Consider the following 24,917-nt stretch of genomic DNA (forward strand, 5'->3'; position numbering starts at 1 on the left):
CCAGTTTAAAACCAGTTTTTACTTTAATCACATTTTTAGTGATAAAAGTTCAAAACTTACCACACAGTTCGGGAACAGTTAGCAGAACTGAATCACATCATGCTGTGTGAAACGTCACTGAAACAAGAAAACAAATGCAGAGGTTTTCTGATATATATATATATATATATATATAATAGCATGAAATCAAGATAACATAACCTTTAATGTCATAACATTGTTGCCGTATGTCAGTCTTCTCTTGTTTATTGCATTTATTGTTTGAGTTCACCTTCAATTATATTTTCTGACACTACTCAGGAAATGTCAGGGCCTTCATATCACTAATTATTAGTGAGATCAACTGATGACATCCTTGGTGAGGACACGACAGCAGCTAAATAATAAAGGATACAGTCACAGTCGATGCACCGCACAGCTCCCATGTGTCCGTCGTAGGTACCGAGTACCACACGTTGGCCACCTGTTGTGGGGAGACATTGTTGAAAGTCGGAAAACAGAAGGTCTCCTTCTCCGTTGAACTTCATCTGAGTGATGGACCGTCCGTGACCCTGCAGTAGGATGGGCTTGTGTAAAAAAAAAAAGCAATATTTGCAGGTTAATTTCATATTTTTAAAAAGTCCAGACCAGCTTAAACTCCTAAGGCTAATTTCGTATTTACCACGACAACTCTATGTTCATTATTTAGGACGAAAAACTAATTACGAATCATTTTAACTTCTGACAAAAGCTAACGTTAGCTGCCGAGATGCATATGCTAACGTAAACTGCATTAACGGTCTCGACCGAACGACTACCGTTTCAAAGAAAATACAACTGACAATTGGTTTTGTTTGTTAAAAACCCACCATTTCAATCAATCACATGTAGCCACTGTGCCCAGTTTTCTTTTACTTGAACGCCCGCTGGAAGCCCAAACGGCTAACACTCGTCTCTCGTGTGCTGGATCGGCGACCGGAAATAAGGACCGTACAACGTATTCCTACTTCCGTTACACAAACATTCCAATAACAGCGCGCCCCCTACAGTCGACCGCTGACAGTCACATTAAAAAAAAATTTTTAGTCTCTTACAACTTTTTCTTTGATAAAAGAATAAATAATTTAAACACAAACTGCCAACCAGCTGTTTCACCATTGTATTTTTCATTTTTTTAGTTATAAATAAATAAATAGTTATTTCAGCGATATATACGCTATATATACGCATATAAATATATGTTATAACTACCTATCTATCCATCCATCTATTTATCTATCTATACATATGCTGATTGGTGGATTAGCAGTCGAAACTTCACACTTCCTTTACTTTCTTTGGTTGATTACGGCCCTAACTTCCACAGATTAGCTGTTGTGTCCATCATTATATTTTATATTCTTATATTTCTATTATATTTCAGCTATGGCAGCACAACTTAATTTATTTATTTTTTACGCTTTTGCGACCACAATTTGATTTGTTGGCCTGATGGATGTCCCATGCACATTGTCAGCTGATATTGACATCAGCGTCCTCGCTGACCCTGAAAAGCATCGTAAGTATGGCTAATGGATGGATGGATGGATTGATAGACAGGCTTTTGGTGCCAGCCAACTTTATTGTCCCTTGCTGTGACTCTCTGCAGTGATTTATCATCAACAGTGCACTTAGGAGATTATTAATACTTTTATAATAGACAGTTAATTCTTGTAGTGGGGACAGGACATGGTGATTTCCTCTGTATACCAGTGAGTCATTTCTTTTAGCTACAGGTAATTGACTTTTTGGATCATATTTTATCCCAGTTTAATCCTCTTTCTCACCGTTTTTAATATTCTCCCACACTAATTTCTACTGAAATGGCAGTGATGGGATCATTTACGAACCCCTTTGTGCAGAAATTCAACTTCAATCAACAGATATTTGTCCTCCACACATTTCCGTGCTCTCTTCACTCTGCTTGCCGTTACATTTTTATGCATCAAAAGATTTTTTTGACGGCGCCCTAAGAAACATGCTGCCTCCCACCAGACCTCCCGAAGCCTGTGCTTCCTCACTGAACTCTTATCTGCCCCATTTCTGGGCTGTTCAATGGCAAGTAAGGAGCTAGTGAGCATGAGAGTGAAAGGAGTGAGGTCTCCAGTGAAAGCATCATCTTGTCTCAGACAGCTGTCTGCAGAAAAAAAAAGAAAAAAAAAAGGCAAAGCAGAAACAGTGGTTGGAAAAAGTTGGTTTTGCCCCTTAGGGCATGAAAACCACAAATCAAGAGATTTGCTGCACAAATTGTAATTGTTGCATTTTTCTTTGTTCGTTTAAAGCTAGGTTTTGAAATAGGTTACAGTAGCTAAAAGGCTGAGTGACGACTACAGCTTTAACCTGGTACTAAAGTGGACTAACGTCTTTAGAAATTGCGAAATTACCTTTTTATTCATATTATATAAGTGCTCTGAGGAACACAGCGGCGATAGGTCTCAACGATAGGCTGCCTCCCACCTGCCATTATGAAAAAAAAGAAACAAACACATAAAATCAATATTAATATTTTCCACCGATGCATTTTCAGTATTACTTTACAGAGTTTTGACATTTTATTAAACAAACAATACTCCGCCTCACCCCAGGGGGGTCGTACGTGAACTGACAGGTGCTTTCCAAGATACAGTCAGTAATAGGTGAAGAACAGCGTTTTTTTATGCACTTCCTGATCCGACTGACTATGGATTGTATTTCAAGACGTAAACATTGCTCAAAACTGGACTTCCGGTTCAGACAGAAGATGATTAGTAATGGAAGACCAACACCTAAAAGGTTAACTTCAAACTACGGGACAGAAGAATCGTTCTTTTTAAATGTACTGGTACAAACGAAAACACTGGCTGTGTGGCTGTCCCGTAAGAAACAGCCTGATAGCGTCTGGACTAACTCGGGATACTGGGACCTAAAAATTTGCAAAGAAGCCTCAGCGGACATGAAAGATCAGCCACGAACATTCAAAGCCAGATTTCTTTAAAAACTTCTGGAAATTCAAGGATCGATTTTTCATTGGATGAGCAACGCAGGCTAAACATTAGCGTCCACAATGCTAAGGAAAACCGAGAGATACAACCACGGACTTCATCCATAAGTAAAAGTAAGGCTAAAGATGGTTTTTGTTTTTTAAAAATACGATGGGAATAAGTAGACAAGAATTCAAGTATTTGATAACTAAATTGTTGGCCTAAAATATATATTTTTTTCTTATCAAACTGATAGACAACCTTTGATTAAAGCACCAGAATTTAAAGTTTGAGAAATAACAGAATTTTCAAAATGAAATTAAATGCTGCACTTATCTCTATACTTGTTGAACTATGTTCCTGTGTATATGTTTGTGTTGGTGTCAGTGTCATTGAAAGAGGAATGCTGATGGATATGAACCATGACAACCAGATGCTGTTGGATGAATAGTGAAATAAGATAATCTTTTTGGTTCTTACAATTGTAAATCTGACTCCAGAGGAGTCAGTGCCTCACCAGCCATGAACCTTACCGCACGTCACTGCCACACACGTACACTTTTATTAGGCTTTTTAATAAGCTACCTGCTTTTAATTTGTAGCCTTTCACGTGTCTAGAAGGCAAATTTAAATTTAGGTTATTCCTGTGTCTTCTGCAGGATTAAACTTAGAATCCCAGTGGTTTTAAACAGTCACACTCTGCCACTCAAAGGCAGACAATTTTGTTTGGAGCCTTTTATTAAAGTAGCTCGGGAGCCTGTGGTGACAAGTGAAGCGTTTTGTAGGAACAGAACAAGGTACAGAAAGCAATGAAAGTTTCACTTTTGGGGTCTTCCGATGCCTGTGCAGATACAATCAGAAACACAACTCCGGGACACGGTTACTTTAGGGAACAGGATACGACACTCAGTCAGTCAGTGGAAATATGTGTGTTGTCACCATGAACATCTCGTCTTGTCTTTTCAGAATGTCTGGGTAAACGGTTTGATATCTGTCTCATCTGGAGCTTTTCTCTGTTTACTCACCTTTAATTCATGTATATTAGCATACACGTCTACAACTTAGTTATTTTAGTCTTTGACCAACATCCTGTGTACTAGAGATGTCCCATATTAACTTTCTGATATGTCGATATTGTCCAAACACTTTTTTGATTCCGATATCAACCGATACTGATGTAGTATGAGTGGTGACCTGATGGTTGGGTGGGTTAAAGCAGTGTTTCTCAAATATTTTCTGCTATGCTCCCACTAGGGGACAGAAGTGTTTATACCCCGAATTAAATACTGTTAAGGGCCTGGTAATATGTATTTATTAATCTGTACAAACCACTGTATGAGTTGCTGGCACCAGCATTATGCCTACAATCCCCTGATTATTAAAAAAGATTAATAAAATGAGCCACAATGCTGCTATCTAGTGACTTTCACTTTCATATACAGCCATTTTCCCACAAAACTACTTTTAGGTCACACATCATTTGGTGAAATCCAGGCATTGCGTTGCCAAGTTTTCATTATCGGAGGAAAACCAATAACGATTATTACAGATATGATGCAATTATGCTAATATCGGGCTAATAATCGGGCTTGCAGCCATTCTGCAAGACTACAAGGAAAACAGACTTTAGCTACACAAGGGAAAAACATTTTCTAAAAGTGTATATATTTTCAGACTGAAAACTACTCTTCGGCTACTTCCTGTTGTAGTCTCTGTCACTGCTTGACAAAAAAAAAAAAAAAAATCAAAATCCGGATGGCAGTTTTGTCACTGAGAACCCTTACAGAGAACTGTAGAACATCTTCATGTTAGCTTCGAAAAGGACAAAACTTTTCATAACTGAAGTGGTGAAAAAACATTGGTACAAAACGTGTATTAAATAACGGTTCTTCACTAGAAGAGTACATTACGTGATGCACATGGTATTGTGTAGAAGATGCACTTAGTCGCTGCATTAACCTTGTATACTGTAGTATCTTCTCTGCGTTAGCTTTGTAAACACGACACTAAAGAGGCCTCGTCCTTGTCAGACATAAATACCTCGGCAGTAGGGGTGTGTAAATGACCTTTTTGTCCACAGAGGGCAAACTGCATTAATTGTTCTCTATTCATTCTTTTCAATCTTTTTCTCTACAGCCTTTTATCCACTAACCAACATTTATGACCTTGCAGCAATTATATTCCAAAGCTGAAGAAGCAGAAAGATCTTTCTTTCTTTCTTTTTTTGCAACCATCCTGAAGTTTTTTCAGATCAATCAGTGAACTGTAGCAGAAGAAGTTGCGTGTTCTTCCGTCCACCTCCTCCTGTGTCTGCTTAACCACGTCACTCACTTTCCTCTGTCACTGTCAACCTATTTGTGATAAGGTTTTTGAGTGTATGGATCCAGTTCGTGACAATCCATCATCCACGACAAGTACACGCAGTAATCTATTTTATACAACTGTGTGTGATGCAGATGATGCATGGCAGATTTGTGGTGTACACACTCGTGGACAGGCGTATTGATAATCAATTTTCCCCATTTTAACAGTGACAAGAGAAAATAATCATAATCTTTGCCGAGGACGCTCGCTGGTTTGAGCCGAGTTGAAGCGTGGTAGCACAGCTGCCGCTCGCCAAGTCGATATAGACGACATCTGTAAACATTAGTGGGAGCAAAATAGACTGCGCGTCGTTCTCCTATAAGTAATGACCCGAGCGCAACCAAAGTCTTATTGTATATTGGCCTGTCAACAGTGGACAAAGACCTAAAGAGCTGCTGATGAGGCATAATTAATATCACCAGGTTGTAACAGTGACAGAACATCGATGAAGTGCAGAACTTTTGATCATATTTATGGATCTGTCGTACACACAGAACGTCAACCTTTTCTTCGTTAGACTGTCCTGAAATCTACAATAGATTTAATTACCGTAACTGTAAAAATAAACCATTGGTAGCCAGCAGAAATATCTTATACGATAATATTACAAACGAAAGCAAATACCAGTTACCACCAGGCCTTACACCAGGGAGCTCATTTAAATAAGTTATTATGGAGAGAAAGCTTGACTACTATATATATGTACACATACTGTATTAGACATTAGGTAATACAGTGTGTTGCCTTTATTGTCTCATATTATTATTATTATCACTTGTGTCTTATTGTGACTTATATATATATATATACACATACACACACAGTAGTCCCTTTGCTATTTCGCGGTTCATCTTTCGCGGATTCATGACTTCGCGGGTTTTCGAAACTGTATATATAAAATATACTGTATCCCGGATTTGGATCTGCAAGAGATCTCGCAGGAATGAGATGCAACAAAAAATGCAACAAAATCGACGACGTCGTGACTGCCTACAAGCTACTCTTCGACTGGAAAAAGAAGCAGAGGAAGCAACTGCCGATCACAATGTTCGCCGGTTCCTGCTCCTACTACGGATACACCTTTGGAAACCATGGAAGATGTGCCCCAAGAAATGGCACCACCCTTTGAAGAGACGTAAAATCAATCGTCGGCTGCGCGGTAAAAGTCATCATCACCTTCCTCGTCATCATTTTACGGCGCATAAATATGATGTCACTCCTTCGCGGAAATGCAGTTCTCGCAGCAGGCCTTGGAGCCTAGCTACCGCGATAAACGAGGGACTACTGTATATGTATTTGCTTATTATAGTATATAGTGAATTAACAGGGTTTAGGATTTAATAATTTTCAGTTTCTTCCCATTCCTTTGAACATGTTGTTGTTGATTTATTTTGTTTTGCAGTTAAAAATACATACCTACACACACACACAGCTATTCTATCTGCATTCCCCTACCATCCCATCATCAGCCTCTCATCTCAGAGCCCTCACTGGCTGCACACCCATGGACTCCAAGCCTTTCTTTTGAGATATCTATTCACTTTTGTCATGCTCCCAGACCCTCTTCCATAATTCCAGTGTGCCTGCAAGTTTGAAGGGGCCGCCAGGTCCTCCTGGCTCCATCATACGTCTTTTAAAATTCTGCCCTTCCGACTGGGAACGGGGCTTGAAGTGGAGACATTTTGGAGCGACCTCTGAGAACAAGTTCCCAGTGAAACCCACTTGACTGTCAGGCAGCACCAGCACTAAAACACACATCCTTAATTCCTCTCTGCAGTGGCCCTGAGCAAGGTTCAGACAGAGTGATGGCAGCGAGTTCCAAAGAGTCCCTTTGGGGTGGAGAAAAACAGATCCTGTTTCAGAGTGCCAGTTGGCGTGGTGTGATGACTGCACGGCCATCTTCAGCCACAGACCCTGTCACTCAGTCACAGTCTGCTGGACCTCAGCTCCAGTGTCATGTAGGGCTCCGTTTCTTTCTGGTCTCAGTGTCTGAATGTTTCCCTGACTGGCAAACACTTCTTTCAACTCTGAAACCTCAGTCTGTGCCTTTCCCTCTGTTCCTGATCCAGGGCTGTGATTCTGTACTGAACCGACCACGGCGCCGGTCCAACCGCCTCTCCTGCCTCAGCTGAAGACCTGTGCGCCTGCTGATAGTTCTGGTTGCACAAAAGGCAGTAACACACACTCATGCATAACCATACTCACACACACACACACACACCATCGCATCAGGCTGTGAAACTTTTTGACAGCAGAGCGGCGACATAGGCAGCAGACACATGTCCCAGTTGATTTGTATTTTTTAACTCAGGAGTCAATATTATTAACCAACTATAATAGGACTTACATTTATTTTACTTCAACTAGTTGAACTTGTTCATAACAGTTAAGGCTTCTATGTTTAGAAATATAAAAATTTAATATAATAGCATAGAATTCAGACCAAAATAAGCAAAAAAGTGTCTTAGTACTTTTTTAATTTAGTGTTTATTTGGAGTGATTTTCTGAGCGTCATTTCCTGTAATACCTCCTATAAAAGTTTAGGAAAAATTTAGAATTTATATTCTTGAAAATTTTCAAAAGTCTCACTTGAAAACTATATTAACAATAATAATAATAAAAAAATGACCTAAGCTACTGTATGTGTGGTGCAGCTTTTAAATTTGGGTGTGTCACCTTTTCTCGATAATGTAAAAAAACACGTGTAGCACTGCAAAAAATAAAATAAAATCTGCACATGTGTAAGTGTTACGCTCTTAATTTAAAATTCAAACGTTAAGTCCACTTCAGCCAATCAGAACAAGAGCTACAGGTACAACGCTACGGTTAGAAAGAGTTGACATCAGCCGAGCCGCTAACGCTAATGATCTTGTATTTGTATTTCCAGTAGCTCACCACACAGCGCTCCTTCAGCCCTGAAGTTACCAGCGTGAAGATGTATTGTGACAGACTTTAAATGTGAGGGAGAACTGCCCTCATCACCCATCACGTCTGTGAGATGAAAGGCCCTGTGAGCAGCAGCCACACTGCTGGACACACCTCAGCTGTTAGAAGAAGTGTTTGACAGGAGTGGCAGGTAATTGACCTCCTCTTTGGCTTTTTTTTCTCTCTCTCTCTCCCCGTCTCTGTGTGTCTCTTCCTTTCACACTCCTCTTCCATGCCACAGCTTTTTTTTTTTTCTTCCCACACTGACCTCACAACTCTCCATCCACCAAACCAATCTCTCGGGCGTTGTTAAAAGTCCCAGTTCACTGATCTTTTCCTGGCTTTGCTTCTTGTTTATTCCCTTTGTTTTCATTAAAAATTATTAAATAAAAAAACAACAGGTTAATGTCTCCACTTTCAGGAGTGTTATGTCAAGGGTTACGTGAGTACGAGATGAGAGACATAAGAAGTTGCTGCTGGATAAGTGAAGGAGGGATGTGGGCGTTGGGAATTACACAAATATACATGTTATTGACGCGCAGTTACATGACAATTATGACATCACGACAACAGCCACCAGGCAGAGACGTGAGGCTGGAAAAGAAGAAAGAAGGAAATGTATTCTGAACCCAGATCTGCATGTCTGGGCTGGAGAGGGAACCTGAATTTTTAACAACATTGATGCACATTTCCTTTTCTCCTGCAGACAGTGCCTCATGTACTCATCTCTCCTAACAATGGTGAAATGTCAGCATACTCTCAGCCTGCCCTAAATTAAACATTCACCCTTTGAGTATACGGCTATAGAGCTCCTTCCATCCACTCCTACACTTTTTTTTTCGTCTATTTTTCACTCTTAACACTACAACCGGTGGAAGAAAAAATAAGTTTTTTTCACTTCATATAGCTACTGTCAAATTATTTTAATTAATAAAATTCCAAATAATATTATTAGGCTCCCTCCTGTGGTCAGATCCCAAATGGACCAGGTCTTGATATGTGCATGGTTGAGACAAGCTTTAAGAAGGGGTGTGGAGAGGGGAGTGAGGGGAGGGGAGGGGGGATCTTTTATTAATGGAAACTATTAATATTCCATCGCAGTGGGACAATGATGTGTTTCTTTTTGCAGAGATGTAATGAATAACTGAGCACCTCAACGGTGCCCGATTCCTCTGCATGAATATTCAGGTCCGGGTCGTGTGTGTCATGGGAGCGTTGACAGCTTCCTCTCCACACCGTAGTCGTGGATCTTAGCCTGGCATAAAGTCTCAACTTTCTGTGGCCATCAAGGGGAGCTCTTAGCATCAGGGGAAACGATTTGATGCCGGGCTCTCAGTAACGGTCGTCCACGGAGGCAGGATTGATTGATTTCACTACTGTAGCTTTGTGGGGGTTTTAATTGATTGATTAATTGCCGGCTTTGGCCGAGATGAGATTGATTCGGAGTGGTTAGCGGTGGGTTGGAGTCGGGCTGTCGATGCCCTCAGGCTCAGAGGCATTGCTGCTGTGATACGTTCAATTTTTTTTTTTTCAATACGACAGTCCCACTCCCGGTCAGGCCTCGTGCAGCCATATTCTTTCCTTGCTCTGGTCGCCTCTCCAGAGGTTCTCATTTTCTGTCCACTTTCTGTTCATATGTGTCTGTGTTCAGAATGTGGCGTTGCCTGGGGTTTTGTGTGTCCTGTTCCTGCCAGGGGAGTATTCAATAATGTCAGCTCTGTGGCAATCAGCGGACACAACAAAGGCTTCCTTACAGCCCTCAAAGACTAAGCTCTCAAACAGCCGGCGTGACGGAATAGAAACATGAAGCGAGGAGGAACAAAGACAGTGAGCCAGAGTGACCCACAGAAAGAAGGAAAGAAAGGAAGGAAGAAAGAACCATTAGTTTCCATAGGTTTTTCAAATCTAAAAAAAAATCAAACTGCAACACTGTTAAGTAGCGTTAAGTGTAAATAATTGGTTACTCAGGCAACAGACACTGCAAGACGGGAGACGATGATGAGCGTAGCCACTCATCTGGACTTCTTGAGAAAGTAACAGCCCATACACAGCAGTCAAGATTATCAAAAGACTCAAAAACTTATCTGAGCTTTTCCTCAGAGTCTTAGTCTACAACAACCTTGGAAACAACCAACAAACTGAAGCACAAATGACCAGAGGATGAGACCTATATCTGACAGATTCATTCATTGTTTAATGGTCAAGGATGGTGGTTCCCAAAATATGGTACCCAGACAAATGGGTGTACATGTGTTCCCTCCACGAGTATGCATGGAAATCTATTAGGTTCAAGTAAATCACTGCTCACTATTGTAGTCCTGTGCTGCTGTACAAGTATTTCAGAAGGTAGTACACAGTAGTAAAAGTATGATAAATCACTGGTCTATAATTATCAATCACTGTGGAATAAACACAATTCACAATATAGATTACCATCAGTGTGCTGCATTTTCTTTCTCTGTCCTATAAAGGTAAATACACTGTACACTGCGATGCTGCGGCTGCCAGACACCTTTCAAATATAATCAGAACAGATGACAGAGTCGTTCTGTCAAATATTCATCGTCTGCATTTTACCGTTAGCCAACCAGGCATCACTCGATCAGGGTCCTTGATTTTCTGTTAAGTTCAAGTTCTACCAGAAGACTGAGTATTGATTTAGCCCAAAGTATTGTCTGAAAGGCCTGATGTCATCTGATGCACAGTCATAATTAAGAGTCATCACCGCAATTAACATCTTTATATACAATCTAAGTCCCATCAGAACCCCCAACTGGTCTTTGAACCGGCAACAGTGGAAAGTGAAACATTTTTCTCTGTGACTCTAGCCAGGGCCTGATTACAGGGCTTTATGTCTATTCAAAGATTTTTAGTAGGGAAAAAAATCTCGTTACTTTCCGTATTTACTCTAACTGAATGTAATCTTGAAATGATTGCTTATAATTTTACTAAAAATATTTTTTAAATGATAAAAACAAAAGAAAAAACAAATAGCCTGATATTTTAAATAAAACACATCGTACATCCCTTGCATTAAAAAAAACTTTAAAAAAGATTTTATATATATACATATGTGTATATATATAAAATGTATATGTGTATGTATATATGTATATGTATATATACATACATGTATATGTATGTGTATATATGTGTTAAAAAAAAAAGGGATTTTTTTTTTTTTTCCCTTAAGCCCCAAGAAAAAAAAAAAAATATATATACATATACATATATATACATATATATATATAGTGTCATACAGTTGTACATATGCTGCCAACAGAAGGAGAAGGGGAGAAGAAGACTGATTGTCATGGTGGTGGCTGAGGTGAAGAATCACCCATGATGTGTTTAAGACTCTCATCTGCCACACAAGGATCAAAAGGTTTACAGCTGTCTTTCTGCATGTCTCCTGTCCTCCTCCCTCCTCCTCCTAGCTCCTGGACAGTCCAGAGAGAGATGTGAGAATGGCCCCACAAATCACAATCATCCGTCAGCCACACATTCCCAAATGTGGTGGATGGTATTAAGACGGTGGCACCACAATATATCAAATTCTCATTCTCTATAAAAGTATTGTCACAAATCAAAAAGTCAAAGGTTACGTGAAAATGCACATAAATTCTTGAGGAACAACCTCCTTGAAATGTTGCCTTTTTAATTATAAAGATAACATTAATAACGGTGATGGCCGGGGAACGGCCATCTTAGGTTAGTGGTAGAACGACATTACGTGGACTGGACTGTAATGTTTAGATAATAAAATAACAATAAAAGAAATAAAATATAAGCTTTGAAAAATATTACGTGAGTGAATGTTTAGTTTCGTCATCTGTAGCTTTGACATTTCAACTAGAATATTTCAAATAGAAAGACAACACATATTCATCTGAGACTGACAGTTTCTTTCAGGGTTAGACGTTCATGGGAAGTCAGAACTAATGCCTCTGAAATATCCTGGCTGTTTACCAAAAATGACACACAAGAGACAAGAGAAAAATATGAGGTTAGCAAAAAGCAGCTTTACAACAGATAGTTAGTTTTAGGAAAAGCTAAGCTAGTAGAGAGTAAGTATTTCTTAAATTAATGTAAGAAAAAGAATAAGTATAAGGAGTAAATTAAAAAAATAACAATTAGCTAAACAGCTAACCGTCACACAAACATTAAAGTGACCAGAGGTAAAATTGGTCAAAATGAATAGCTAAAATAACTTGATAAGTTGATTGTAGGTATTCATTTATTTTTAATATATATTAATTATAAGTCTATAATCAACTCTTGAGTATAATCTCCATATTATGTGAAGAATTAAGAATTATCTATGAAAAGTTCAGGCCATAAAGCTATAATATGTCAAATAAAATATATTAAAAATAGCTAAGAAATACTTTGGAGTAAAAGTAGGTTATTTAAACAATAACAACCTACTTCTAAACAACCTACTACTAAAAAAACAGTACTATAGGTAAATAGGTAAAGGTACAAAAGGTAAACAAATGTTCAGCAATATATGGCTAACGTTGCTAATGGCGAGAAAGATATGACTGCACAAAGAACAAGCTAACAACGTTTGACAACACTTAGCTGAAAACCATTTCAAATGTCAGAAACCCAACATATTTCCATGAATAACAACCACTTGGTCTCACCAAGACTTTGAATATAAATGATTTCTTAAATGAGTGCCTCATGTGACCTTTAGTCATGTGACCTTTGAGATAAGTAGGCTCTCTTAGTTGGCAGATTCACGTCAGTCAGAGGGCATGGAAATTATGGCTCTGATGACTGGACTGACAACAGCCGTGACCTACTCCTGGACAATTTACACTCGTCACTCAGTGTGCCGCGTCTAAACGGACCTGCTCGGACGCTGCAGACGAGAAGGATCCTGTCATGTGTTATAATCTGAATCAACACCATCAGCAGAACGCCTCAGGTCTGGGGCCTGCGAGAGTCGCTGCTGTAATTAAATTAAATTAAATCACAGGGAGGATGACCTGCCCTAATTTAGTCTGTGCTCTTTCTCTCTCTCTCTCTCTCACACACACACACACATCTGTGGGTGACAACAACAACTACAGCCTGTGTTGTGTACTTGTCATCATTAACTAGGTACTGACTTAAGGTCAGGCTGTTTTTTTGATGTCATCAAATTTCTGCCTGTGACGGTGCAACGTGATCAGCATCAGCAGTTTTATCTTTCAGTGTTTTTCTTTTCCCAGCTGAATTATTGTCATTTCACTTTAACCATACCTTTTTGAGATGTACACACACACACATTTTTAGTTTATGCATTCTATTTTCTATTGTGTAATTTTCTACTACTCCAGTAATCGTAAACTACCTCACACCTTAAAAAGTGAGAAATGTGTAATTTACTCAGTTTGTAGGAACTGAGATTACTGATGTTTTATCTAATGATTTGCTTAATCATCACTGTTTCAACAGATCATGACGGGCAGATCTGGACTGAAGGCAAGACACTCTGTGGCAATGGAACAATGCTAATGCTATTTGTTTAGACTGACATTAGACCTGGTGTTTTCCTGGTGAAAAGATACCCATTAAGTGTCTTCATGTCATGTGGTAATCCAATATCAACCATCACTCATCACATTTATGACTAGTTATTTACCCATACATCAGGGGTCCCCAAACTTTTTTAATGCTAACGCCCCCTTAGCGACATTAGCTTCTGTCTGGGGTTAACTTCACAAACAATGCTACAAAATATGTAAAAAAAACTTTAAGAATGTATTTTCTTACTTTAAATTGCTATTCAGTAATAATTCCATTTGTTTCGCATAAGAGCTTGCTAGCTCCCAGTTAATAAATTGGTCATGTGCTGCTAGGCCACTGGCAACTTTAGTTGCAAACACTTCTACACACTGTCACAGAAACCTGAGTTACAGTTGAGGTTTTGTCTTTCTCCAGTTCCAGAACAGGAAGTGCATGAGGTGTTGGCTTTGGCCACTGCTTGTTTCCCATACTGAGCCCAGGAGCAGCAGCAGAGACAGAAACACGGTGAGTGCTATCAACCCTCGCTGCTTCCATTAGAGGCAGAAACTGAGGGATTACTGCCAGGGCCAAGGCTAATGACTGTCACGGCCACAGAAAGCCGATTTACTGAAACTGTGGTTGGAAGGCGTGAAGCCAAAATCTCCCACTAAAACCCAGTGTGAGTGGAACCTTAATAGTAGAGACACTGCACTTGTGTGTCTGCTGTATATATGTTCAACATACAGCTTTGAAACATTTTAAAAATCTATATTTTAAATGAACAAGTCTGGAAATATCTACAAATAAAACAAAATGTTCATGTCTGTGAAAGTTTGTTATGAACATTAGCTGCTATTAGCATGGTCTAAATCACAGGTGTCAAACTCAGGCCCAGGGGCCAAATCTGGCCCGCAGTGTAATTATATTTGGCCCACGAGATCATATGAAATGTATACTAGAGTGTAGTCCCTATATACTGGCAGGATTTGTAGTATTAGCGGTGTATGCACTAAGTTATAGCACATATATTTTGGTTGTTGGTTGTTGTGGAAAGAAACAAATACTAGTGATGTGTATTTCATTTCAAATTTCATTTCTCATGTGTTTATAATATGAAGCTTTGGTTGTTCCAGATTCAATGTTTATGCAAAACCAAAGTTTGTTTCCATATAAAAAGAATTCTACATTACAGATATGGAGAGAAGGGAAAACATGAACAATTCTAGTTTAATATTGTGTTTGGCCCGCGTCTTCGTCCCAGTTTTTAATTTTGGCCAACTGTGAAATTGAGTTTGACAGCCCCGGTCTACATCCTCAGACCCACTGTATATTTTCAATTAAATGAAACAGGCAACAGATTTGTTGTTCAAATTATGATGTTCACATTTTCATCCGTTGAATATAACAAGTTGTTTTTGGTTTAATTTCACAGAAAGGTGTCAGTGTGTGTGTTTCCATGCGCTCAAGCTTATTGTAGGACAAACATTTCTAGCAAAAGATAAAAATCACAAAAAAGCATAAGAAAAATCGCAGTGTCTCAGAGAAGACAGCAAAGTGACTGGAGAAGAGCGCTGTTAGAGCATGACAGCTGAATGACTGTTTAACCTGAAATAGAAGTAAAAAGACAGCACCTGAATATTCACCCTGGTGGATTACAGTTAAAATTGACACACACGCACACACACACACACACACACTCACTCACCGACAGCAGTAAAAAATCTGCTTGATTCCACCGTGAACAACGTTTTTTTCCCCACAGAGAGTTCGATGCCTTCACAGCACAGGTTTCCCGAACACGTTCGTATGCCAGGTGTGATTAGTCATGGTTGACATCATAGTTGACAGCGTGATGTGATTTGGCTCAGTCATGAAAAGCATTTCATTTGGTTTCCACCATCCCAACCACAGAGCTGTTCCAAGGAAACGCTGGAAAATGAGACGTTTAGATTAAGATTTAAGTGACACTGCTGTATTAGACTGCCGCCATGTTGCATTGTTACAAAATACCTTGCAAAATTAAATTAAAATTAACCTCACAGTCTGTGGAAATGATTTGGTCCTCCAGATATCAGCAAGGACTTTACTTTCACTCAATATGTTCAATTTAAAAAAAAAACTTTCTGGAGGACAGAAATAGGACATCCTCTATATCAGCGGTTTTCAAAGATAGGGGCGTGTCTCCCCTGAGGAGCGCCACGGCACGAGAATGGACATGTGGACAATAAAGACCGATTTGGCAGAGCACCTAAAACAACTACATGGGATGGAATACATTTTTATTTCCCATTCCTAATTGACCAACTAGTGTAATTAATGAACCAACAAAGAAACAAATGGATTATTATTATTTTTGTCATAATTTTAAGTGCAAAATAAAACTATTATATCATTTAGTCACAGACCAGATTTTAGGGAGTTTGTAGGCCAGAAGTGACTCTCAGACCGGGAGTTTGACACCACTTCTCTAAATCCCAACACAATTCCTGCTAGCAATAGAGCGCCAATATCGCACAAGTTCCTAAATGTCGAAATTGAGTTAAAAAAATATGTATCTAATGGCTAAAACAATAATTGTTAATCTTTATTTTTTAAACAATAAACAATGTACAATATACGGAAATCATAGAACAGGGCTTTGAACTGTGTACTTGGCACCACCTACAGGCCAGGGAAGGGGAACGCTTTACCTTAAATACACAAATAATCTCTCTGATAGGAGGAGTTTCTAATTGGTAGTGCTTTAAAGTCCTGCATTTCCTCAGTCTGAGTTCGTGCGTACAGGTGTCCTGCCCTTTCTCAATAACGTGAACGCATATGCACACAGTCTATAGCATTGATTTGCCCGGATCGCAGTGTGTGTGGACAAAGGGAGAGGAGAAGTTTGTACAATTGATCTCAGGAGGGCTTAGGATGCAGGAGCCACTCGGCTGCTCCTCTCACCCTCTCTCTCTCTCTCTCTCTCAGCCTTGAGCTCTCTCCTCTGTGACCTCAGACACCCTCCCGCCCCCTCCCCCCGTCTCTCTCTTCATCTTTCTCCTCCAACCCCTTTGTTTTGTCTGGCTGAATATGCATTTTCGAGATTATAGGAAAGGAAAGAAAGGAGGAAGGAAAAGGATAAAAAATGCCTGTATTCCTTGAGGAGGTTGAGAAGCAGGACTTATAAACGCGGGACTTTATGCTTTGGTTTGCAAATTAGCACCTTTGCTTTAAAATGTGCTACATTTCAATTTTTCAAAAATATTTTTAGGAACCTTTGAAAATAACTGGCGCCTGGATAGTACACCTAAACTCACCTCGATTTGGAATCGACAATAAAAAAAAAACTGACCTGTAAATATGGGATTTATGATGTTTGTTCAGTTCATTGTTTATATTTTCTTGGCCGACAAAGCCTTCGTTGTGGTTTGACCATCCCAACTCCACAAATCGTCTCTGTCGAGGGCAGCAGGCAGTCGTTTTAACTACGCAGCTGAAGTCCCGAATGTCTCCTTTGGGGGTTGTTAAAGGCCATAAACTGAGTAAAAGCAAAGTTAATGCCGGATTTTATTAGGTTGTCAGAAGAACACTTGGCTAACGTTGCTTTGAATCTTTGGCTCACAAGCTATTTCTGGAGTAACTTTTACCTACAGTTGGTAAGCTAACATGAAGTTGTTTTTGTTAACTTCTTTTAACAACTTCTTTTAAGTTTTTTGTTAACTTGCATGTAATGTTGTCCAATTTGAAATATACATTTTTAGGCTTAATTATTAATTATCTCTATTTTCCCCTTTAGCATTTTAAGCTACTTTAGGCTAAATTATAGCTTTCCTGCTATGCCTGTGGCTTATATTTTAAATCATATACCTTTGCACAGTTGTAGGGGGTGATGGAACCAATGGCTATCAATAGGAGAAGGGGCGGAGCTACATTTTGTCTTCTTGTTCTTAGCATAATTAGCAGTTATAGCTTTCTTGGTATTTTCTACATTATCACTTGTATGTTTTTGCTATATTTGTCAAGTGAACATTTGAAACTGTGGCGCTAGAAAAAAATTCAAAAGTAACTTTTGATACCTCACTACGTTCAGATAATTAGAAATGACATTTCACAAGACTTGAAACGCCGGCTGTATTAAAGTTTGTTATTTGTCTACATTTAGTGAGAAACTGGGATCCCGTGGTCACTGTTCACATCACTTAATGTAGATTTGATCCCATGTTATGAAGAGTGATGGGGAAAGAAAACCTAAACACCTCAGTGGGGTGGTGGAGGTGATGTGGAAGTACAGAGCAGCGACAGGCGGAGAGAGATGGATGAGAGCTATTTGAGTTTAGATTGACCAGCAGATTAGAAATGTGTTTTGTTTATACCGTCCAGGCAAGTCACGACATACAGCGCTGCTCAGGTCTGCTGCCTGAACTCCCCAAGAACACCACTGTCAACCCATTAAAGGTAAAGCATGTGTAGCATCACACTATTAGCAAGAAATACACGGAGTCATGTGGTCGTCTGGATAGAATGGCAGTCTGTCATAGGGTCACATATAAACAAGCAATACTTATTGCAACATATATATATATATACACTGGAGATCAAAATTAGAGAACAACTCATAAAAAATGGAATAATTCTGAAATAATACCATCTTCACTGTTCCACAGTTAAATGACATTTTATTGTGTCTATATCATTGTACGACAACACTTTTTTTCACAAAATGACTAAAGGTATTTCGCAAAAAAAATATTTTCAGAAAATGCACTGATCAAAATTAGAGAACACAAGTGATCAAAATTAGAGAACAACCATGACTTTGTCTTGGAAAAAAAAATCTGAAGGTTACAACAGTCAGCAATTAATAAGAAGTATACAGGCCTCTGCTGTGAATGACTTCAGCACATCTGCGGCCACAGGATAGCACTAGTCTCTCACACTGCTCTGGTGTGATTTTGGTCCATTCTTCTTCCAGTCTCCTCCACAGTTCGGTGATTGTAGTGGGTTTCTTGGCCATAACTTTGTCACCTAGGATTTTCCAGAGGTTCTCTATTGGATTGAGATCAGGACTCTGGGCAGGCCATGCCATTAATTCAATGTTTTGACCTTCAAGGAAAATCTTTACCCGTTTTGCTGTGTGACACGGGGCATTGTCCTGCATGAAGATTGCAGGCTGATTGGGCGATGAACGCAAGTGAGGAACCATGTGCTGTTGAAGAAGGTTCTGATACACATTTGCATTCACTCGGCCATGTAGCTGTACAAGAGGCCCAACTCCTGCTGCAGAAAACATGCCCCAAACCATGACACTTCCTCCTCCACCTTTCACTGACTTTTTAACACACTTTGGGTTTAGTCTTTCTCCAATGTGTCGCCGAACATAATGCTTCCCATCAGACCCAAATAAATTAAATTTGCTTTCATCACTGAAGTGAACTCTGGACCAGTTCTCCTCAGTCCACACAACATGCTCCTCAGCAAAGCTCAGTCTAGCTTTTTGATTTTTTCGGCTAATGAGAGGTTTGGTCACTGCAGTGTGGGCCTTCAGTCCAAATGCTGTTAAACGGCGAGACACTGTATGGCGAGACAGATCCTTACCATGTTCAGCCCCGCAATGGCGAGCACTTCCAGCTGCAGTGTGGAAACGATTACCCATTGACATCCTCCGCAGTGACCTGTCCTCTCTTGCATCTGTCTTTCGTGGACGACCAGCCTTCTTGGGCGACTTGAATGAGTTTGTAGTTTTGTAAAGATTCAATATTCTTGAAATCACAGATTTGGAACGACCAACTTGTCTTGCTATGGCTGATAGGGTCATCCCGTTGGTTTTCATCTGGACAACCTGCTGCCGGAGGCCTTCAGTCACTTTAGAACGGCCCACCATCTTGCAAAGTCAGTGAAACTAGCAGTTAGAATGCCAGTTAAATAAGGGTTGACAGATAATCAAGGAAATTAGCACCATGTGCTTGATTAGCACCATTAAGTGGGAGGCACCTGAAAGTGTTCTCTAATTTTGATCAGTGCATTTTCTGGAAAATATTTTTTTTGCGAAATACCTTTAGTCATTTTGTGAAAAAAAGTGTTGTAGTACAATGATATAGACACAATAAAATGTCATTTAACTGTGGAACAGTGAAGATGGTATTATTTCAGATTTATTCCATTTTTTATGACTTGTTCTCTAATTTTGATCTCCAGTGTATATATACAGTATATAATATAATACCAACACAGGCACAAAAGACAGCAGGGGTGGTAGTATAAGAGCGTGTGTGTGTAATTCTGCTCAAAAATGAGGAGAATTTGCCACAGTCTGTCTGTGTGTGCTGTAATTTGCCATGATCCAAATATTAAAGTGAAACACTTGGACAAAGATGGAAGGCTGTACAGCCGAGAAGACGGAACAGCACGTTACAGTTAACTAAGATAGATGTTTCAAAAGAGTCTTCATTCTTGACTGGAGAGTAAATACAAACACAGTCACTGCATTCTGGCCCTGGTTTTACTTTTTCCCAACAGCTTTTTGTCTTCCTCTTGCAATCCTCCCTTCTTTGTGTTTTGTTTTATTGCTATGGTGTTTTAAAAGATTGAAGGTGGCATTTTTGTTTCTGTAAATTTCTGTTTTCTTTTTGGGGAAACACCTAGCTTCTGTGCTAACGCTATGTAATAAAATACACAATTGTTTAAGGAAAAAGTCATATTTTTAAAAGCCACCAATATAGTTAGTTCTAGAGAGTTATGTTTTTGGTTTGACCTAGACATTTTTTTAAATGTATATATTTTATTTATTTTAATATATTTATATATTTTGACTTATTACAATGGTGTGTTACGGTCGCATTGATGATTTAAATAGAAAAATCTGAAATTATGTGAATATTATAGGATTCACACATTTCAGTCATAATTTTTTGCAAATACAGTTATACATTTGTATGTAACGTATTTTAATGTAGAAATAAAAAGAATAGCATCAAAATGCCAAATGTGAAGCATCCTGTGAAGTTTTTTTTTTTTTTTTTGCCTACACTATATGCTTCCTTGAAATACACAATATATAGGGGAATATTTAATGAGTCAGTTAATGATAATCACAGAAAAAACATTTTTACTGACTTCTTAAACATTTGTCTCAATTCAAATTAACGACCTACAACCTGGAAATAGTTGGTGTGACATTTACATTAGAAAAAAAAAGTATTATGTATATTTTCTCTAAAAAAGTATACTAAATTAGAAAAAAAAATGTATATCACAAACTGCAAAATCTTTGTGGCCATCTGATGTCTGGATCTTTATTTTTCTGAAATCCTTGTATATCAGTGAAGGAGGAAAGTCTGGCAAAGGATTAGGGGAGAACAGCAAACTGCCAAAAATCTGCACAGCCTGTCAGAGTTTTGGAAAAGAAAGAGACAGGAGAGGAAAAAATGTCAAGAAGGAGACTGCAAATGAGGCTTGTTTAAATAGGAGGATCGATGGGGATGCAGAAAAAGATGTTGTGTGCATCGATGATAAGTGTCCATGGGCAAACACGGGAGGATAGGTTATGGAGGATGGATATAGTGTGTGTGTGTGTGTGTGCTTGCCTGCATGTGTGTGTGTGTGTATAGAAAAAAAGACAGAGAGCGTGGCCCATAGGAGGCTGCAGAGACACAAGGCTTCTTTTTTTTTTTTTTTGGAAGTTTTTCAAGGCAGTTGTTGTTTGTTTTGGTCGGGTTGAGTTTAAATTGAGATCTTGCCACAACTACTCTTAGTCACAGATGTATGAAATAGTAAATGAAGCAGGGTTCACACCGAACTGTCCTCTTCCTGAAACGAACCAATACAACAACGCAATGTGGGTGCAGTGTAACTATTCAGTTCTGCTGGCATTTACAGGAGCTAAACTGTCAAAAAGAAAAAAAAGAAAAAAGAAATAAAATGTAGTGCCAAGTCTTGACGGCTCATTTAACCCCCATAAAACCATTTGTGTCATATTCAATTGTATCACATGCTGAATTATATTCCATAAAAAGTGTTGTTTATGATCTGATACATGTATTCTGCCCCCTATTGGATTAGGGCTATTTACAAATAATATACTTATATATGTAGATATATATATGTATATATACATATATATATATATACAAAAATATATTTTAAACCAAGTTTGCCAAGTGTTTTTGTTACAACGGTAAATAAACAAAAATGCTAAATTTTCTGGGGTTTTTTTCTTTTCATGTGCCAGGCTTTACAGGGTTAAACAACATCCATCCATTATCTACAGTGCTGGAGCCAACCTCAGCCGTCAACGTGTAAACCCAGTTTGCCAGTTCACTGTAAGGCCACCTACATATATAGAGCACAGAGACAACATATAAACAACCATTCATTTATTTCTAACATATTTTGTGTCTCATCGGTTTTCCTTTTTGACTTGACAAATATTCTGAGAAGAAGAAGTCCGGAGTCTCAAGCTGGCCCTGGAATTGGTCGTCAATTTTTTACACGACATGCAACGTATCTCGCGGCTCTCCTGCAGTAAGACGTAATTGCTGGGGACAGCCCTTCAGTAGTTGTCCATGTCACGGGGCCTGGTGAGCAACACACTTCTCACCACAGGAGACCGGCTCTAACTAATGTTGCTGCTGCCTCTGTCATTACATTAATAATTGCTTTCCTTCTCCATGTTATATTATTTATTAGCGCTGCATTTTCCAAGCAGGGCGGACTCACTGACCTATAGAATACCACCAAAGTTACAGGTACATATGGATTGAAACAGAGAGAAAGACAGTGTTCCCAGCAGGGAGCTGTTAGTCTTAGCTGCTAATGTTTAGGTAGCTGACCTAGTCCGATACCGATATTGCAACTTGGAGTATTTGCCTATATAGATATCAATCTGACACCTTCTTTTCTCCATCAGCAGGTTGTTGTCGTTGCTGGGGCGAAGGTGTCTCTGTTTACGGTATGTTGCGCATGTTGAGCATTTGTGCTTACGTGTCCAATCAGACGGGCTATAGTTGTTCATTTCCATGACAGATCCTGAAGTTTGGACCAATATCGGATCGATATGGATCCTGAGTATCGGATTGAGCCATGGCTAGTTCCGAGATACGCAAAGTGTTGGAGGTTTTTCTCATAATTTCTCACTGGCAGCATAGATAAATAGATAGATAGATAGATTATACTACCACTATACTGTACTGTACATAGTATAGTACACAGTAGCATGGCTGAGCCCCACCACAAATAGTCTCCATGGATGTGGAGTCACTACCATTTGAAATAAGACACAAATGGAAAATAGAGTTCTGGAAAATTACACAAGGACAAATCCAAATGGGGCAAAGGTCACAGGCCGTGACCTGTCAAAGCAAAAACTCATCATTGAGCTACAGAACATTCATACAGCAATGGTTTAGGCCCAAAGCTCAGAACCATCAAATATTTTTGGGGACGACAGTTGGTATATAATTGTAAAAATGCTCTTTTTCTGTTGTTCTTGTTGTAGACATTTCTTCATCTTTATTACACAATTCCAACCTGTGACCTTTTGTGACGATTTCCCTCATGTGACATAAACAGAAGGGCACTCAAAGACTAAACCCACTGTCGTTCATAAACCTGGATCAAACACTGGCTCAGCCGGTGTGTGTTAAATGTACTACAATACCACCAGGTGAAGTACTACAGTATGCCGACTGAGTCAAATGCACCACAGGGTAATCCTGGGTTTATCTCTGAAGCACTGGCGATAATTTTTCTTTTCTTTTATTTCTTCGCTCAGATATTCTTTACCTGTCACGGCGCGTTTATCAGCAGCTTGTGTCTGATGTGCTTTTCACTCTGACAATAAGACACCTTCGTTGCCACGGTGCCAGCATTTCTTATTTAATGCTGATGGCAGGAGCGGCAGATCCCTTCGGTCTCTCCGCACCGCTCTCCATCCCACGGAGAAACAGTCACACAAAGGGCGACGCTGAGCCGTCACTGCTCTGAGCGCTGCTCTCTAATGGAACACTCTAACGTCAATACTGATAACGAAGACAGAAACGCTGTTTGTTTGGTAGCGTACAACGTGGCTCATCAACATTCGCATATGAGTTGGACAATTTTCAGCTTTGTCTACGGCATCAAAGTTGGTGCAGTAAAAATGTGTATTTTACAAATAACATATATATTAGAGGAGGCAGCTAATGGTTAACTGACTCTGAATCGATTTTATTGGCCATTGGACTACTACACAGAACACAATTTGTCATCGGCATCTGACCAATCCCTGGAGAGCAGTGGAAACTTTGAGGATTGAGGACTTTGAGGATAAAGTAAATATTTATCTAGATGTAGGTTTGGTCTTTTCAACGCAGTATGAGATCCAGTAAATCTAGTGAAACATCTGAAAATTAGCTATGGAATAAAAACATTCATTATTGCATTGAAAAAACAAATTAGCAAAGGTAAGCTAAAGCCAAGCAGCAGCTAATTGCTAGCCCTTCTTCAAATGAATAACTTCCCATATTAGATACACACAGATGTGTTAAAGAACACATGAACAATGATGTCATTATGTCAAAGTGTGAAAGTTTTCTGTCCATTGGCCTTTCCCAAAAGTGTTAACAGTGTTGTTTTCAGGTTAGTCAATAATGATCCCCAGGACGGTTTTATTCTTTTGAGCTCCTAAACCTTTTGATCTCATGGTAAACACAGTAGAAAAATACCAGCTCCCCTGGAAAAAAAGTTAAGACACCCCTGCGGCTGTGAGAAAAAGTTTGGAGATTCCAGGTCTCTGAGGTCAATTCCTCCTGTGTCTGTAGTGTTCACATAGAGGCACATCCACCCCCCTCTCTCCCCTCCCCAAATTACCTGCTGTATTTGATTCCCACTCCTGGTGTAAATGAAGTACGTGTGAGGAGATAGGACGGTGGTGAGCTGACGGAGCTCGTTCGAGGTGCTGCATTGTTAATCAGCGCGGAGACAAACACAAATGTGTGTCTTAGAGGGAGGGACAGTGAGGCAGCAGGAAGGCAGGATAATAATACATATGTCTCTTTTTAACAGTGGCACCATGTCCCCGAGAGGACACGGACGGGGACGGTTTTGAAAGACAGCGGGTGAGCGAGGGGGAAAACAAGATGGAGGGGTGTTGAGCTGTCATAGATGGAGCGGAGATGTCACTTTGGTTTATCTTCT

At 39.4% G+C, this 24,917-nt stretch overlaps 1 long non-coding RNA gene across 5 annotated transcripts in view; it reads right to left on the reverse strand.

Moving 5' to 3' along the window:
• Window positions 1-6: 6 nt before the first annotated feature.
• The window catches only part of LOC103393157 (uncharacterized), a 49,838-nt gene continuing 24,927 nt past the window's right edge, over window positions 7-24,917 (reverse strand). For 2 of the 5 annotated variants that reach the window (XR_001761436.2, XR_003052459.1), the window contains exons 5-7: window positions 2,403-2,475; window positions 849-2,155; window positions 7-566 (exon numbers count right to left, since the gene is read on the reverse strand). This is a non-coding gene — a long non-coding RNA (uncharacterized LOC103393157). Of the gene's footprint in view, window positions 567-848; window positions 2,156-2,402; window positions 2,476-2,598; window positions 2,726-15,471; window positions 16,800-24,917 lie in introns of those variants that run through there. The other 3 variants (XR_003052461.1, XR_003052460.1, XR_003052462.1) reach the window with 3 other exon arrangements.

This window comes from Cynoglossus semilaevis, chromosome 17 (assembly GCF_000523025.1).
Source record: "Cynoglossus semilaevis isolate Cse_v1.0 chromosome 17, Cse_v1.0, whole genome shotgun sequence".
Classification (NCBI taxonomy): Eukaryota; Metazoa; Chordata; class Actinopteri; order Pleuronectiformes; family Cynoglossidae; genus Cynoglossus; species Cynoglossus semilaevis.